General features: G+C 41.7%; 1 protein-coding gene across 3 annotated transcripts in view; it reads left to right on the top strand.

Moving 5' to 3' along the window:
- Positions 1-14,906, top strand: part of cdk14 (cyclin dependent kinase 14) — a 173,468-nt gene that overhangs the window by 37,433 nt on the left and 121,129 nt on the right. Inside the window, exon 1 of one of the 3 annotated variants that reach the window (XM_079561408.1) lies at positions 3,069-3,255. The exons of 1 other annotated variant lie outside the window; for it this stretch is intronic. The gene's annotated coding sequence lies outside the window, so the exon portion shown is untranslated. Of the gene's footprint in view, positions 1-3,068; positions 3,278-14,906 lie in introns of those variants that run through there. One more of the 3 variants, XM_079561407.1, reaches the window with a different exon arrangement.

Below are 14,906 nucleotides of genomic sequence, written 5' to 3'. Positions count from 1 at the left end.
TTTGCCCTTTTCGTGCTCCCGATGCACCCAGGCGAGATGTTCCCAGTCTGTCTGCTGAGCTTCACCTCTCACCCCCCTCTCTCCCTCTCTCCCTCTCTCCTCTAGGGCTGTCAGACCCCCCTCAGTGTCCCCCGGTGCCCCCCGTACTGTACATGCAGCGGTGTGTATGTGCTTCCGGAGCAGAGTCCGGGGCCGAATGTGAATGCATCACTGAATAATGAATGACCCCCAGCCAGTTCCGAGCCCCACTTGTCTGCACTTTCAGACCTGTATGACTGCGCCCGCTTTTGTACAGATCTGTAAAAATAATACTAGTGCATTGTTGTCCAATTCAAAATCAGCCTTTTTATTTTATTTTGCAGTAATATATATTTTTTTATATTTTTTTTATACCTTGTGATGATATTTTGCCGAAGTTGAAGAGATGTTTTCTTTTTTTAATATATAAATACATTCAAAAAATACGGTGGAAGTAGAGCACACCTTACACAATGGTTTGAGAACAGGACAGGTTTCATTTGAATTATGCGATTATACATACATAATCCTCTACACTACAGTTGTGGTTTTTGGATGAATATCTGCATGCTGTTTGGGAATGGGCTCCTGTCTGGATCCAATCTGAAAAAAACCTTATTGGGGATTTCACACCTCTCCAGCCAAACAGTGAGACACCAGGCACGATACCGTTCATGTAGCAACAAGCCTGACAGCCAAGGCCATCCATATTGGACAAAAGAATAAAAGAGGGAGGGATAGGGCTACAAATCGAGGAGCGAATGGTGTTGTAGATAGGCACCTACATTGACAGACATGGTGGGGCTTGGAAGGGCTAACATGCCTGGAGAAGTGAGTTGTCTGGGGAAATTTCCCACATTTAAGCCATGATCTTAATGAGGGATACATGGAGGATAAGCCTATTGTGCAGGTCTTGAGTTGATGGGAGAAAACTGACAGTACTGAGTGAGACACAGGAAGAACATACAAACACAAGGAAGATGTTGTTGTTGAAGTGCTAGTCAATTTGAAAAAGTAAAAACATTTCACAGTCATCTAGTATAAAAGGGAGGATGATAAGATTGATCAACAAAGCTGAAATCACAAAATAGAATCAATAAAATCAATATAATTAACCTTTTAAAAAATGAAAAAGAAATAATAAACATTTGATCACATGCCAAGATGAAGAAGTTAATGTCTTGGCATGGGAATAATTTTGAAATACTTAAAGACAGCCTTATTTGTCTGTCCAGTAAGGTTCCCCCCACATATTGTATTCAATTGCCTTCCATTTGGTCTAATTTCTATAATAGCCCCATAGCAGACCCCAGAGACATGGCAGCAGCACATAAACTAGTTTTATTGTGAAGGCTGGTCTGGCTAAGCACCTGATCCCTTTTCTGCTATAGCGGTGTTGGTCAGGTTTAGTATTAGGTTTTTAAGTGTGCATGTGCGTTCCTACGGCAACTGTTGGAGTGAGGTAATGGGGCATGCTACAGGTCAAGTGGATGATGCTCCTTGTGTTGCCATAAATGTGAAGTAATTGGCTTCAATAAGGGTTGTGGTGCACTATTAATTAGATTAGATACACAGTGACATCACTGACAGCTCATGTTATGGAATAAATGTAGTTACCCTTTTAGTTTGATTAATTTAGTCTATTGTCTTGAATATAACATGTAAATGCCCCATTAAAGCTTGAGATTGTCATCAAAACTACTAAGGTTTCCAGGATTCCCCGTGCATTCCCTAATAGTAGTAATTCTAAAATGTTAAATACTGGAATTTTTTGCATTTAGTATTTACCATTAGTGGCCCGGCAGCTAATGGACTTGTTCCACTGCTGTTTTTGTTCTATGGACAATGTTGGCAATTACCACTGTAGAATAGTGTATTGGTATTCTTCATTATATAACTTTCCATCTCGACCTCTATAAAGATAGCAGGAATAGCAATTAAGTTTTATTGTTTGTTGTCTACCTACTGCGGAAGCACTCTGATTTACATTTCCTGGATTGTGTTGTGTAAATAGATGTGCATCCCAGAAGCATCTCCTGCACTTTGAAAGTTCATTGATTTGTTTGAATGCCGTTAGCTAAAAATTGTGGTTTGTACCGTTTTTTCAAATATCATGGATAATTCTTCTAGCTGCCAGCGGAGGGCGTTCTGTAGCGAGATCCGTTAAAATGCAGCCTTTGCCTAATGCACACGCTTTAAGTTATAACAGATGAAATATCAATGTTGAGGTGCCCAGAAGCAGGTTTGCGAGCTACACTTAAGCTGGTATCATAAGTCCACTGCACTGTGACTTTTACTGTATCACTGCGTGTGACTGGCAGTTTGAAGACACAAACCACCACAAGGCTTACTCGCATAGAATACCTGATTGTTCTCGTGAAAGTGTGCAACTATAAAGATGTCATCTGAAAAAAACCTATTGAATGTTCTGTCCTTGACACGTGCTCTTGAGACTGTCTGGATTTCAAACAATAACAGATAATTTGCTGGACCAAGGTCGCCACCACATTGCACTGTACAGGATGCTTTGCAAAGTAGCTCCTTTCTCTCATTTCTATTCAGCCCATAATAAATAATACATACTGGGAGGACAGAACAGCTTTCACATAATGAGGTGAATGAAGACATCACGTTCACTAAAGCAGAGATGCCTTTGTCTCCACATTCAATGGCAATGTTGAATGCTGCAGCCTGTGAAGTAAGGATCAATGAATAGGATGTAGCATCAGTGCATTTGCCTTGAAGCTGCATCTCCCAATCCCGAGATGCTAACCGCTAATGCTGCAGATGCTACTGTTTGCTTCCTCAAACTCCTCTGGGCCATACCATCTCGCCTTAAAACGGGGGATTCTCTTGGATTTCAGGTTCTGTCACCCCTTTCCATAACAATTCCGCTCCCATCTGTTTACCTTGTCCTTACTCGCCACCCGCCGCCCCGCTCCTACCCCACCTCCTTACCCGGAGGGAGGGCCGTCGATGCCGGGTAAGGCATAACGCGGCATCAGCCTCCCTAATGCCCGCGCTCCTAATACGCTGCCGCGGATTTCACTCACTCACGCTTTGAACACGCCCCCCCCTCCTCGCGCTCTGCCCCATAGTACAATCTCATCACTGGCAGCACAGCGAGACAGGGGGAGAGAGAAAGGAAAAGGAGGGAGGAGGGAGATGTTTTCAGCTGGCTCGCAGGAAGAGAGCGTTGGCCTGAATGCGTACTGTCTGCTCTTCTGAAGCACCCAGGTGAGCCGTTTCATCCTGGAAGGTAAGCATTCGTGACACCTCGTAGGCTATTTGCTGTCTATTCATGTGCGTTTTTGCGTCCCCCTCGTCCCCCCCCCCCCCCCAATGTGACTGTCACCTCTCCTCCCCTCGTTTCCCTCCCCGCTGGCCGCACAATTCTCTAAAAATGCCCCATTCCCGAGACATTTGCCAAACGCGGTGCATGCAAGAGCGAGACTGTAGTGTGCAGCGAGCATGTGCGAAGGGTTGTCACGTTACAAAAAGCAGGCGCGATGGTCCTCAAAAGTAGCACAGGAGTCTCGCATATAGTGGGGAGGATGTGACGAAGGAGTCTGGGGATATCTAGGAAGTGGGGGAGGCTGAAACCGGGGTGCATTTACGGTCGCAGGTTTTGGAAGTGTTACTGTTTTTTTTTTTTCTGTTTTTTTTTTTTGGAAGGCAAGCCTTACCTCAGCCTTCCCTATCTGCCTGCCTATTACCACCACACTCTTACCTCAGGTTGTAAAATAAGCACTAATGGACAAGGCGGGATGGAGAATTTTCCTATACTCAACTCTATGTCCCACTTAAGGGCGAGAATGAATCATGCAGGGCTGTGGGCACCGAGGGAGGGTACATTGGGATAGGCCGGTTTACCATCTGTGGCACTATTTCGCAAAAGGCGTTGTAATGTTTTTGAGGACAGCAGGCTTTGGCTTTTAGAGGGAAGGGGAGCTAGAGAAGGAAAAAAAAAAGGAGTGAAACAAGAGAAGTGTGTGTAACAGAGTAGCGGGGTGTCATTTGATTATGGGAGAAGGGGAGGAAGCAGGCCAAAGCTAACATCTCAGGCTAAAAATGAAAACACAAACTCTGGCTTTGCGCTTTGAGGCTAATACCACGAAAATAATGAGATTGAGAGGGATTGTAGTCTGCATCATGGGGGTATCAAGTGTTCCCTGAAATGCTTGCTCATATTTTTTGTGTGTGTGTGTGTGTGTGTGTGTGTGCGTCTAACAGATCATGAGGAGAGAGATGTATTGCTTTAAAGCTTGGTTCCTCCTTCAGGCAAAGCAGCGGTGATGCATTGGCCGGCGAAAAACTTGCAAAACACAATTCGAGGAGCCAAGACTGATGCGGGGGTCCCTTGACAAAAAGCAAAACGCACATTCCTTGGCTTCACAAGTCTTGAATAAAGCAGAATCTGGTGGTGTGAAATACCGCTGTCAAAGCATGAAGTCGGTCCGCATAGGCGACATTTGAAAAGTTTGGGCAGCTCCAGGCAATGCAGGAAATGATGTCTTTCTTCCAAGAGAAGTTTGCGTAAATACATTAAGGACTGTCAAAACTTGAAGAGCTTTTAAGCCAAACGTGGAGTGGGATTTGGTGGGCAGGACAGAGCAAATCCAGATTGTGTTGCTTTTCTTTAATATCCAACAGGTTATGGTAGTTTCCATTCTTTACGCGCTTCATTTAGAACCCGAACACTGGATTTGCCGACACAATTGCCTCGTTTATGTGTTCGTCTTTCTGAAATCCAAGGCTACAAGTGAATGGACATAGACATTCTTTTTGTTTGTTGCAGCCTATGCTTTGCAGCTTGTAAAAGTGTCTTGTATATAGTTGACGTCCCCCACTGCTTGGTTGTTGCCTCAGGCTACGAAAGAAACTGTGCATTTGTAAGTTGGATTTAGATCAGAATTGTCTACTATTAAACAAGTCTTGGAGTTAAAATAAAGAGCATGGAATTAACCTGAAGGCAAACTGCAAATATAGGTCAGTTATATAGGTATAGTAGGCTTTAGTACTCCATACACATACGACATATCCTTTTCAGCGTATAAACTTTCAACTGTATCAAGAAAAAGTGACTAAAAAGTGTCTGCCAGGCCCAATAAAACAGCATTTCTCGAAAGCTGAAAATGGAAGTACCTACTTTTTTCAAACCCCTCTCTTCAATATTCCTGAAGCCTGTGGTATCAGTTGTAAGCAGTTTAAGCTAATACTCATCTGAACACTGGCTGATTGAGTTTCGTGCTGCCAGGCCCCTCTCACTTCCACTGGAGCTTCCCTGAGCTGTAATCACATTGTGCAAAGTGAGCTCTGAAAATTCTTTCTTACAGGGATGCACAAAGCCAGCTCACATGCCGAAGTAAAAAATGATCTATGCTCTGCTCCTACAGCAGCTTGATTCGCTTTTCATGTTGTTGTTTGTTTTTTTCTTGTACAGTTTAACCTCAAAGCTCGTGTTTGGCTGGTTCTGTTTACTCCCACCTACCAATAAAAGCCAGACCACTTGTGATGTCAGTGGGAAGTGAAAGGCCACAGCAAACGGCGTTGCTTTCCTCAATCTGTACACATGCACTTTCGGCGGAGACGGAGGGAGGATCAGAAACCTTTACTTGAGAGCAATACATGCATGTTATTGCTTGCACTACTAGTATCACTAGCACTAATTTTGCTCGTATCTACCCGCAGAACTTCTTCCAACATCTAGTACTGCCTGCGCCCTACTGTACCACAACTATTTATGGCAACATCACTGCTGCTTTTACCACTGCTTTATGATTAATATACTCATATACACAATGCTAGTAACTCTACTAGTACTGCTATCATTACAACTGAACTTATCATGGTGTTTCAGGGATACAGTTAAAGGGACACTGCTCAACATTTTGACTAAACCGTTGTCATCAATACAAAACATGCTCCTAATGACCAGCTGGACACTGACAATGCTATTTCTGCAATGGATGATCAAAGAATAGATTTGGATGAGAAACCAACCTATTGAAATATAAAATTCTACTGCCTTTAGTCACATCTCTATGGCAACAAGCTGGAGACGTACCCACTCCCGGTAAAGCTACAGTCTTGACTTAGGAGAGCTGAGCCGCTCAAAGCAAAGGCTCATGTTTGTTTGTACATGTATGAGGTTGTTCAATTAGGAAAATAAATATAAAATCCAAAAATAAATGCTTTTATGCGTACATTGTATTTATTGGGTAAAATTCTACGTGGTGTGGCTTTAAATAATACAACGGAGGGATTTTTTCCTGAATGAAAAAAAAAGACAGTTAAAAGGCACAATTATGACTTAAAAGTACCAATTGGGTCTCAAGGTGAAGATTTTCAGATGAGTTCCAAAATTGGGACACACAGAAGGAAAATGTGGCTTCATCATATTTAGTCCGTACCTTGGGAAATCCCGATTGATAAGAGCCAGCTGATCTCAGATGGACTCGGGGGCTCATTCGGGGGCAGGAAGTCTTGACGATTAAGTGACTTATGACAATGACAACGTCTGCCATTACAACCTTTAGCCTGTTTACATCGTTTTGCTAATAGCTACGTCGTTTTGCCAATAGTAGCTAATTCCTACAGCCGACACTTGTGACTCTAAAATATGCTGCGGCAAAACGTACTCCAAAAGTACTTGTATCAAGTTGCGTTCCTCCCCTGCATTTTGGGAGATTGTGCAGGTTTCACAGAGTCGTAGTGAGAAGCTGAGCGAGCGATTCATATCAAATAGCAGCAAAATGCCTCTGTTTGCTTAAGTGGCACTTTCAGTAATGAGTGAACGTTGATGGCCAATTAGAGCTGGAACCACAGTCACTTAATGCCATTGTGCTGTTGTGGAGAGGACTCTGTGTTGTGAGGAAATACCAGGAGCTTGCCCGTATAAAGCGCTGGATTCATTGTCAGCCCAAATTAAGGCTTAGTCATGATCGTGAACAACAGCGGATTTGTCTGGCATTTCGAAAGAGCGTGTTTTATTGATTTAGTAAATTTGGTGCTCATGTACTTTTAAGGTGAGGGGCAGACTAATTGAAAACTCAATGGCTTAATTTATGAGAGACTTCTGTACTAAAGGGATGCTTAATTAGTTCAGTGTTTTTTCACTGCCTGATTATTATTACAACAACTTTTTATACTGTATTTACTACTACTGTGCATTCTTCTTATTGCGTTTAAAGTACTAACGGCAACTACTGTGCCTGCAACCTTGACTATAAGTGGTACTAGTAGACTTTATATTCATCTCACATGTACATACCTAAATTGGAGTTATAGGCCGACTCTGAAATGCCGTCTCTAACCCCAAGAGCATATGCCAGAAGATGTTATCTCCCATTCAAAGCATCGGGACTGATGGCACAGCCAAATTGATGGAAGACAGCCTGGTCCTAAGACCCCTCGTGGGAAACGCACCCATTTACAACTTTGGAAAGTCTTTCCTCGCTTTTTCCTGTCATTTAGTGTCAACTTGACTTTGTGAAAATGAGCAATCAACAGCTCAACTCTGAGAGGAAGTTGAAAGTTAGATTCAGTTTGCGAAGACTCTTCCTCATTTGCCAAAACTCTGACAGCTCGGTACAGAAAGTAAAAAAAAAAAGAAAAGAAAATCAGCTGAAGTGAATGTTTTGGTAAATTTTGGGAAAGTGGCCAGTGCAGTAATTTATATATGTGCACTTGATATTCTGTTGCAATCCAATCAAAAGTGACGGACAGTTTTGCTTTTAGGGGCATTGGACGTCTGGGTAACATTTGGCTCAGACTTGTGCGTGTATATTCTTCTGATTCAGTACAAAAGCTACTGATTGGTTTACATTAGCTACATTTCTATAGGTTAGTTAAATTAGCATAACAGTATGGATATTAGCTGTCTTTTCATTTTAAGTTCTTATACAGAAACAACCAGAAGTAATGTCAGGAGAAACGTTATTTACCTCATAGTGAAATCTGTTATACTGCAGTGCTTTGGCAACTTGCTGACCCATCTCTTATCACCTAGCTGGAAAACTGTGCATGTTTTGCTTTGTTGAGAGAACTAATGGGGGAGGGACATACAATTTGCATGTTCCACACTGAAAGCCCCTACAGATTTCAGAAAATAAACCTGGGAACTTCTTGAAGAGAGCCTCTTTACCACTGTTCCAAAGAAAGTATGTTGGCTGCCAAGGTTAGGGCTGTATTGATCTAGCTTTCAAGACACAACACCATGAAAACACTCCTCCCGTCACTAAACCTAGAAAATAGTTGCATCTCTCCAGTCAGTATTGGAAACCTACTCACTACTACAGGTGAAGTATAGGTTGTTACAGAAATTAAATTTGCACAACACTTCTAGAAGTTAAGTCCGAAGAGTCGTAGGTCAAAAATCAGAATTGAAGGTTTTGTTACGTTTCATGGGATTCTTTTTTGACTCCAGTAGACCATATTATTATCCAGCGGATGTTCTACCCAAAATATCCCAAATTGATCAAGTTTCCGTTGGAGTTTTGTCGCGCAGCTGCTATTTAGGCGGCGCGTGAGTCGCTGTGCTCTCTATCTGGGGCATCACACAGTATGTTAATTAAGATCCACATCCACAATATCTCCAGGCTGGTTCTCAACGTGATAAAAGGAGCCACAATGCCGCATAACCAAAATAACATAATTCATTTCCATATTTTATTTTCGCGGCTTTGCGAAAACGACAGTGACTTTGCAAAGAGGGGAGTCACATTGGGCTTGTCCGGAAGCCAAGGATGCATCTCTCTCTCTCTGCCAAAATTAAACTTTTATTATTTCGACCTAAAAAGAAAACACCTATTAAAAGACATGGTTTAATCAATCAAACTCTGACGAAACCTGTTAGAGGACAAAGACTACCATCAAGGTTAATAGCTTCTTTAATTTATATTGGCCAGGATGGTGCCAAGTGAGTTACCGCGGAAACGATTCGAGATTGGATGAACAAGGTATAAATTTTGAGCCCAAGTTTCTGTGGAAAGTATTGGAAAGCTCTCAAAGTCACATTGACATTTATGGACACGCTAAAGCACCATCATATACAACGTGAGCTGAAATAAGGCCATGAAATCCTTTACATCCCTCTCTGATTGATAATAATACGTGTGAAATTACCCAAATGCTAAATCACAGTGGCTACCATCTGAGAGACAGTGGTTGGTTGAAGGTTAGTCATAATTGGGCTTCTGTACATGTCCACACTACGAGTCTGGACTGTCTGACTCCCTCTCTGAAACGTCTACCATGAGCGCTTCCTGTGATGTACTTGTTCCTAATCCTCTTCGAGTCGAGAACAAAGAGAATCTCAGCACTGTGTTTTTGAACTGCTGACCCTGAGTGCATAAAAATCCTGCTCCTTTACCTGTGGGTCCCCCCCATTTGGCTTCTTAACCTTTGCACAACATGAACATTTTTAACCATTCAATGAGATTTTGTTTCAGTGTTGACAAATGACATGGACCTTCAATACCAGCATTTCAGTTTCACTTGTTTCACAGTTTCACAACAAAAAAAATGAAAAAATAGATTTTTGTGGAGTTTATCACACAAGTTTATATCTATTTAGCATTAAATGCCCTGTACCATAGAGGAGTACAGTCTATCATTAATAATTATAATAATAATGCATTGTTCTCAAAGGTGTCATTTGGCCCAGGATAGTACATAGTTAAAGGGGGAGAAGAGTTGGAGACGATGCACCGCCTCCTGGGTTTGTCCCTGTTTCAGAGCATAGTGTCCCTCCGCCTTCCTCTTCCTCCTGTGCAGCTCCCTCCGCACCACAACAGGCTTTCACCATCTTCTGGCAAGAGCGTAGCAGTCTTATTCTCCAGTGAATGTCCATTAGCTAGAACACAAGTTGGCATGTGTGGCTTAGCTGCGAGTATTGCCTGGATACCTCCTCGTTCGTCCCTTTTTTGCTTCCTGTGGTACCTCTTCATTTACTTTTATTACTCTCAGAAGATGTAGATGTTGATGCTTCATCTGCAGTATTTTCCAAAAGTATTTTCTTCTGGTTGCCACCTATTGAAAGTATTTTTGTTCCATTGCAAACGTACACAGCCGTTTCTAATGACCATAAGTGTTGGTGGTGGCAAAAAATGACTGAGATCATTCACATTTGTGCCTGCTCTGCTGACCAGGGCCATCTTAAATTTGTCCTTTCCCTTCTATTTCTTCACACACATTTCCTTTAAGTAACTGTACCTAGTGCAGTGCAAGTTGCCAAATTGCTCTCTGCGTCACCAATATGAATAAACAGAAATAACCTGGGTTGGATCCAGTTCAAACAACTCTTTTGGCTGTTATCAAATCTCTGAATCATTGATTTGTTTTAGCCCATCTTTAGTTTAAGACCAAATAATCTTCACTCACTAAGCCATGTTGTTTGAAGGGGGGAATCGGCAAAGGAAGCTATATTTAGTTCCGAGCACGCGCACCCTCCATCTGCCTTTAAGAAACACTCAAACAAAGGCAGCGATTGGGAGATGAGCTGTTTTTTCCAGCCTCTTCTGTAGTCGGTGTATCGTCTTGCTTTCATTCTAAGCCCAGAACTAGAGGCTCGTGGCAAGATGATAGGCGTGTTTTGTCTGCGTGCAAAGTGCATTCACACGGCGGTAAGCCCGGGATGTGGCCAACTTAACATGCCTGACAGCTCTGAATTAGCACAGCACATAAGCAGGCTGCACGGCTGATTGCACTTTTATGGCCTTTGTGGCTCCTGTCATCTTTCAAGCTAATGCTAATCACTGTAGCCACAATCCCTGTTGTATTAGCGGAGGTGGAAAGAGACCGGATAGGCTACTCCAGTGATTTGTGTATGGAACATTTGAGGAGGAAACTTTTTTACTTCTACTAGAGTTCAATTTAGGGTAAGCATATACTCACTAAATACACTGAACATTGTATTTCTTCAACTTGAGCCCCTTTAATGTACAGCTAAATGATGCAAGCTTGGTAGCCCCTTTTGCCAGTCGCCAGCCTGGATAAATGAAGAAGTTAGTGCAAACTACTGCACACTAATTGGGTAGATGAGTTGCTGTAACAAGGAAGGAGATGGAAGCATTAGCAAAGAAGCAGCTGCTGACGCTATTATCACCACTTTTAAGGCAATACTAAGTACCTTGTTTACCTTAATAAATCATTTTCGTAGTCCCTCTGGGGGTAATACAAGTGTTAATGGGATGATTGGGGGTCTTTCATCTCCCCTTGGTGTCTCTGGCCAGAAAACCACAATTGCAATGTCGCTGCCTACGGGTCGGAGGCCCCAATACACACTAATGGAATCACGAAGAAGAAGCTAATGGGCTAACAGGCAAAGCTAACTGCGGGCTAGCACCATTTAACTGTATTAACAGCCAAGTTTGAGTGAAAGAAATGATCTCCATTGTGTAATTGGATGTACAATTTCCCTCTCTCCCTTTGTCTTTTCTGTCAGCGTAGTATTTACTCTCACGGACAATCAATGAGTAAAAAAATGCAACATGCTACAACACCTGCAGTGGCGCTTATGGCCTTTAGGGACATGAGTTACTTAGTACTTTTACTGTGGGTGGATTACTTTAGTTAGTTCAAGTAATTTAGCTAAATAATAAACGTCTTCTACAAGAAAAAGTATAGTAGCATCAGCACAATTGGGTTGTATTGCAAAAAAATAGGTTCAAGCTCTAGAAGTTGTAGTGTTTTCAGTATTTCAGTATTAATATGGACCTGCCTTCAGTTAAACTAACCATAGCATTAACTTATGACAGCTCTTTAGAGATGATTTGAATTCTGAACGCTTCCTGTCGGCTAAAGGGGTCACTGCTGCGGTGAAAGAAGAATTATACCGGGGGGAAACAATGCAGGTCAGCCATGTTTGTTTACGTGTGTGTACATAAGCCAGCCATACGGGATCTGAGATGAGAATAGTGATTAAAAAAACTTTCCTTTCTCGGTGCGGCGTCTCCATCCGGAGAAGGGAGGAGCGACCAGATGTTACCAAGAAAACTCCTGCTGAGATCAAACTGTGATGCAAAATAGCATTTTAGTAATGCGACATACGCAGAGCCTATGCGGAGAAAAAAGTTTGGCTTTGAGTTTTGAATGTTTCATGAAGGGTTTTAATCTCAATTCAAATACATATGTGATCCTTTGGTTGTTTCTTCATCTATTTTTAAAGGGCTTTGATCTGAATTTTCAGGATGATAGGTTGAACAGCTTCATACTTGTGCTAAATGTGCCACAACACACTCAGGGCCATTGCTCCTGACTCTTTATAATATGAGATTTATACATTACAGACTTTGTTGCACAAATAGGAACTGATTTCTTTTCCCTGGAAAGTTTTTCTAGAAGATGAAAAAATAAAGTATATTTGAACTAGCAGAAAACTATATAGGTGCACAATGAATTGGACATCAGCGTAGCCCGATTTCAATTCCATTAAAAATTCTTCTGAAGTCAATGCTGGTTTGTAAAAGTGCAACAAGTGCACACCATGAGCACATCCCTAATCGTGTGATTTTTTCCCCCCAATATTAATAGCGTAAACTTTCCTGGCAAAGGATTTTTTTTTCACACTTACAACCTATAGATACTTGTTTGCAGCCCGCTCACGTGTGGCTTCATCAGCACAGAGCAGGTTTGTGTGATATGGGTTAGTGGAGCCATATGGCGTTTCTGTGGAGTCAATGCAAGTCAAGGTCTGGGCTGTAATTAAACAAGCAGCGCCATTTATCAAAAGAGACACGCTAAATGCTCACGTTGTACTGCTTTGGTGTAAATTATTACCTGGGGGTGTCTGGCTTTATGTGAAAGCATCACTTAGTGCTAGTTCACGTTTCTTCAGTCTTTTGAGTTAATTTTGGATTTATCATGTTCACGGTCATAATGACATCGGACATAACAGCAGCCACAACGACCTGTTTCCCACTTCAGGATCGTCTGAGTCAGTTCAGGACATGTTTTTGTTCTTGTTTAGACCTGTTTCGATCCCTAATAGTCTGTTTGGATTTGGTTTGACCTCATGAAGGCTTGGTGTTGGGGCTTGACCTGTTCTTTATTCCTTGTTTTAGACGCCGTTTCTTCTTATTTCTCTCTCAAAAAACATTCTAATCTCCATTCCCCCCTCATTCTAGTCTACATTATTAGCATAGGATTGTTCTCTGGTGCATGTCATGGGGCGTAATTAAAAATCAATTCATATTAAGGTGCACAAAATGATTTATTAACGAGTGAAGTGTGCGACGTGTGGACTGCCCTACATGCATGCCATTGTTTTGAAATGACTGGCCGATCGCGTTGCACATGTACGATGCATAACACAAAAGCTGTTAATGAATGAAGCTACACTATACAGGAGGTTATTCAGGAACTCATCAGTCACTGTCAAAGCCTCATCGTCAGAAATGAGCGGATATAAGCTGGTTTTGCAGCGCTGATGGACAGGGGATGATCTTTTAACACCCTCTTAAGGGATACTTTTGCACTTTCTAGGAAACTTTAGATCCGCTTGTCCATCAACACCATTAGGATAGATTGTTTACCGAGGGCAAGCGACAAGTCTCGCCGTTGGTGTAAGTGTGTAGGCAAGTGTCTTGTCTTGTGTATAAGTGTATAACTCTTTTGGAATTAGAAGTTCGGTTTTATATGTGGGCTGTAGGGTTTTCAAAAAACAAAAAAAGAAGCTTAATTTCTAAACTAGATACTCTTTTGAGCAGTGATCAATACTTTATATATGACCATGAATTTTGCAGCATGTTACTAAAATTTACTAGTTAAAGACACACTACGTAACGTTTTGGGCTATACTATTGCCAGCAATACAAAACATGCCCCGAATGACTGGCTAGACACTGGAAATGCAATTTTTGCAGTTGGTAATGAAACAATGGATTTGTCAAACCTTTTCAAATCTCATATTTGGCCTATAGTCAAGATCTCCATGGAGACGAGCTCAAGACGTCCCTGCTCTCAGTAAAGTTACAAGTCTTAAAACACACCTGTTTTTACTTTATTATGTGTCTTTTTACTCTACATTTTACATTGTTTATATAGTATCTTTTTTTGCCTTGTATGTGAAGCACTTTGGGCAAATTGGGTAAATGTGCTATACAAATAAAGTTGACATTGACATTGACAATTCATGAGAGGTGAGCTGCTCACAGAAAACACACATGTTTGTTAGTGTTTTTACAATAATAAATTTAAAAGCTTGTAATTCTTTCCATATCACTGTGATATCAAAATTGGTATTGATTATTGAGTTTTTTCTTGGAACCAATATTGAGATTTCGTTTCGTGACAATGCTAGTGGAAAGCTCATACACTCTAAAGAGGAAAAATGTAAGAGCTGCATAATCGAGGCCCTTTCTGTCTCCAGTGCAGCTTCTGGCCTTCCCCAAGCCTGAATGAATGGAGGCCAGTATGAACTTTGAGTAGGTGGATGAGCGACTACACCCAATACAATGCAGAGAAGGAAACTCGAAATGGTCCAAAACGTCTAGCTTTATTCGTACGCGGTTGTTGTTTTGATGCCAGCATTTGAAAGAAAGTGTTCAGGTCGTGTTTGAAACTGAATAAGAGCCAAACCATTGTCATTGGTGAATTTTTAAAATGTGGTTAGTCAATACGCCCATCGAGCAAGAGGTCGGAAACACTGTCTCGTTGCGCGTCTCAGAGCTTAACAGTAGATTGTATCATGTCACTCAGACTAAATAGTGACCAGCCTGAATCTATTGATCGTGTTTGTGTTAGCCTGTTGCTGAACGTTGAGCATCTTTTCTCGCTCAATTAAGTATTGATATGTGGCGTTGTGATCGCTCGCTTATGTATTGGTCCTAATGTTAATTGCTGCAATTTAGAAAACAAAGATGCATTTAAGAGCTCAGAACAACGTA

The sequence above is a fragment of the Gobius niger genome (assembly GCF_951799975.1).
Source record: "Gobius niger genome assembly, chromosome: 8".
In the NCBI taxonomy this organism is placed as follows: Eukaryota; Metazoa; Chordata; class Actinopteri; order Gobiiformes; family Gobiidae; genus Gobius; species Gobius niger.
The sequence above is the reverse complement of the archived record's forward strand: the minus strand, read 5'-3'. Positions and strand labels throughout refer to the sequence as shown.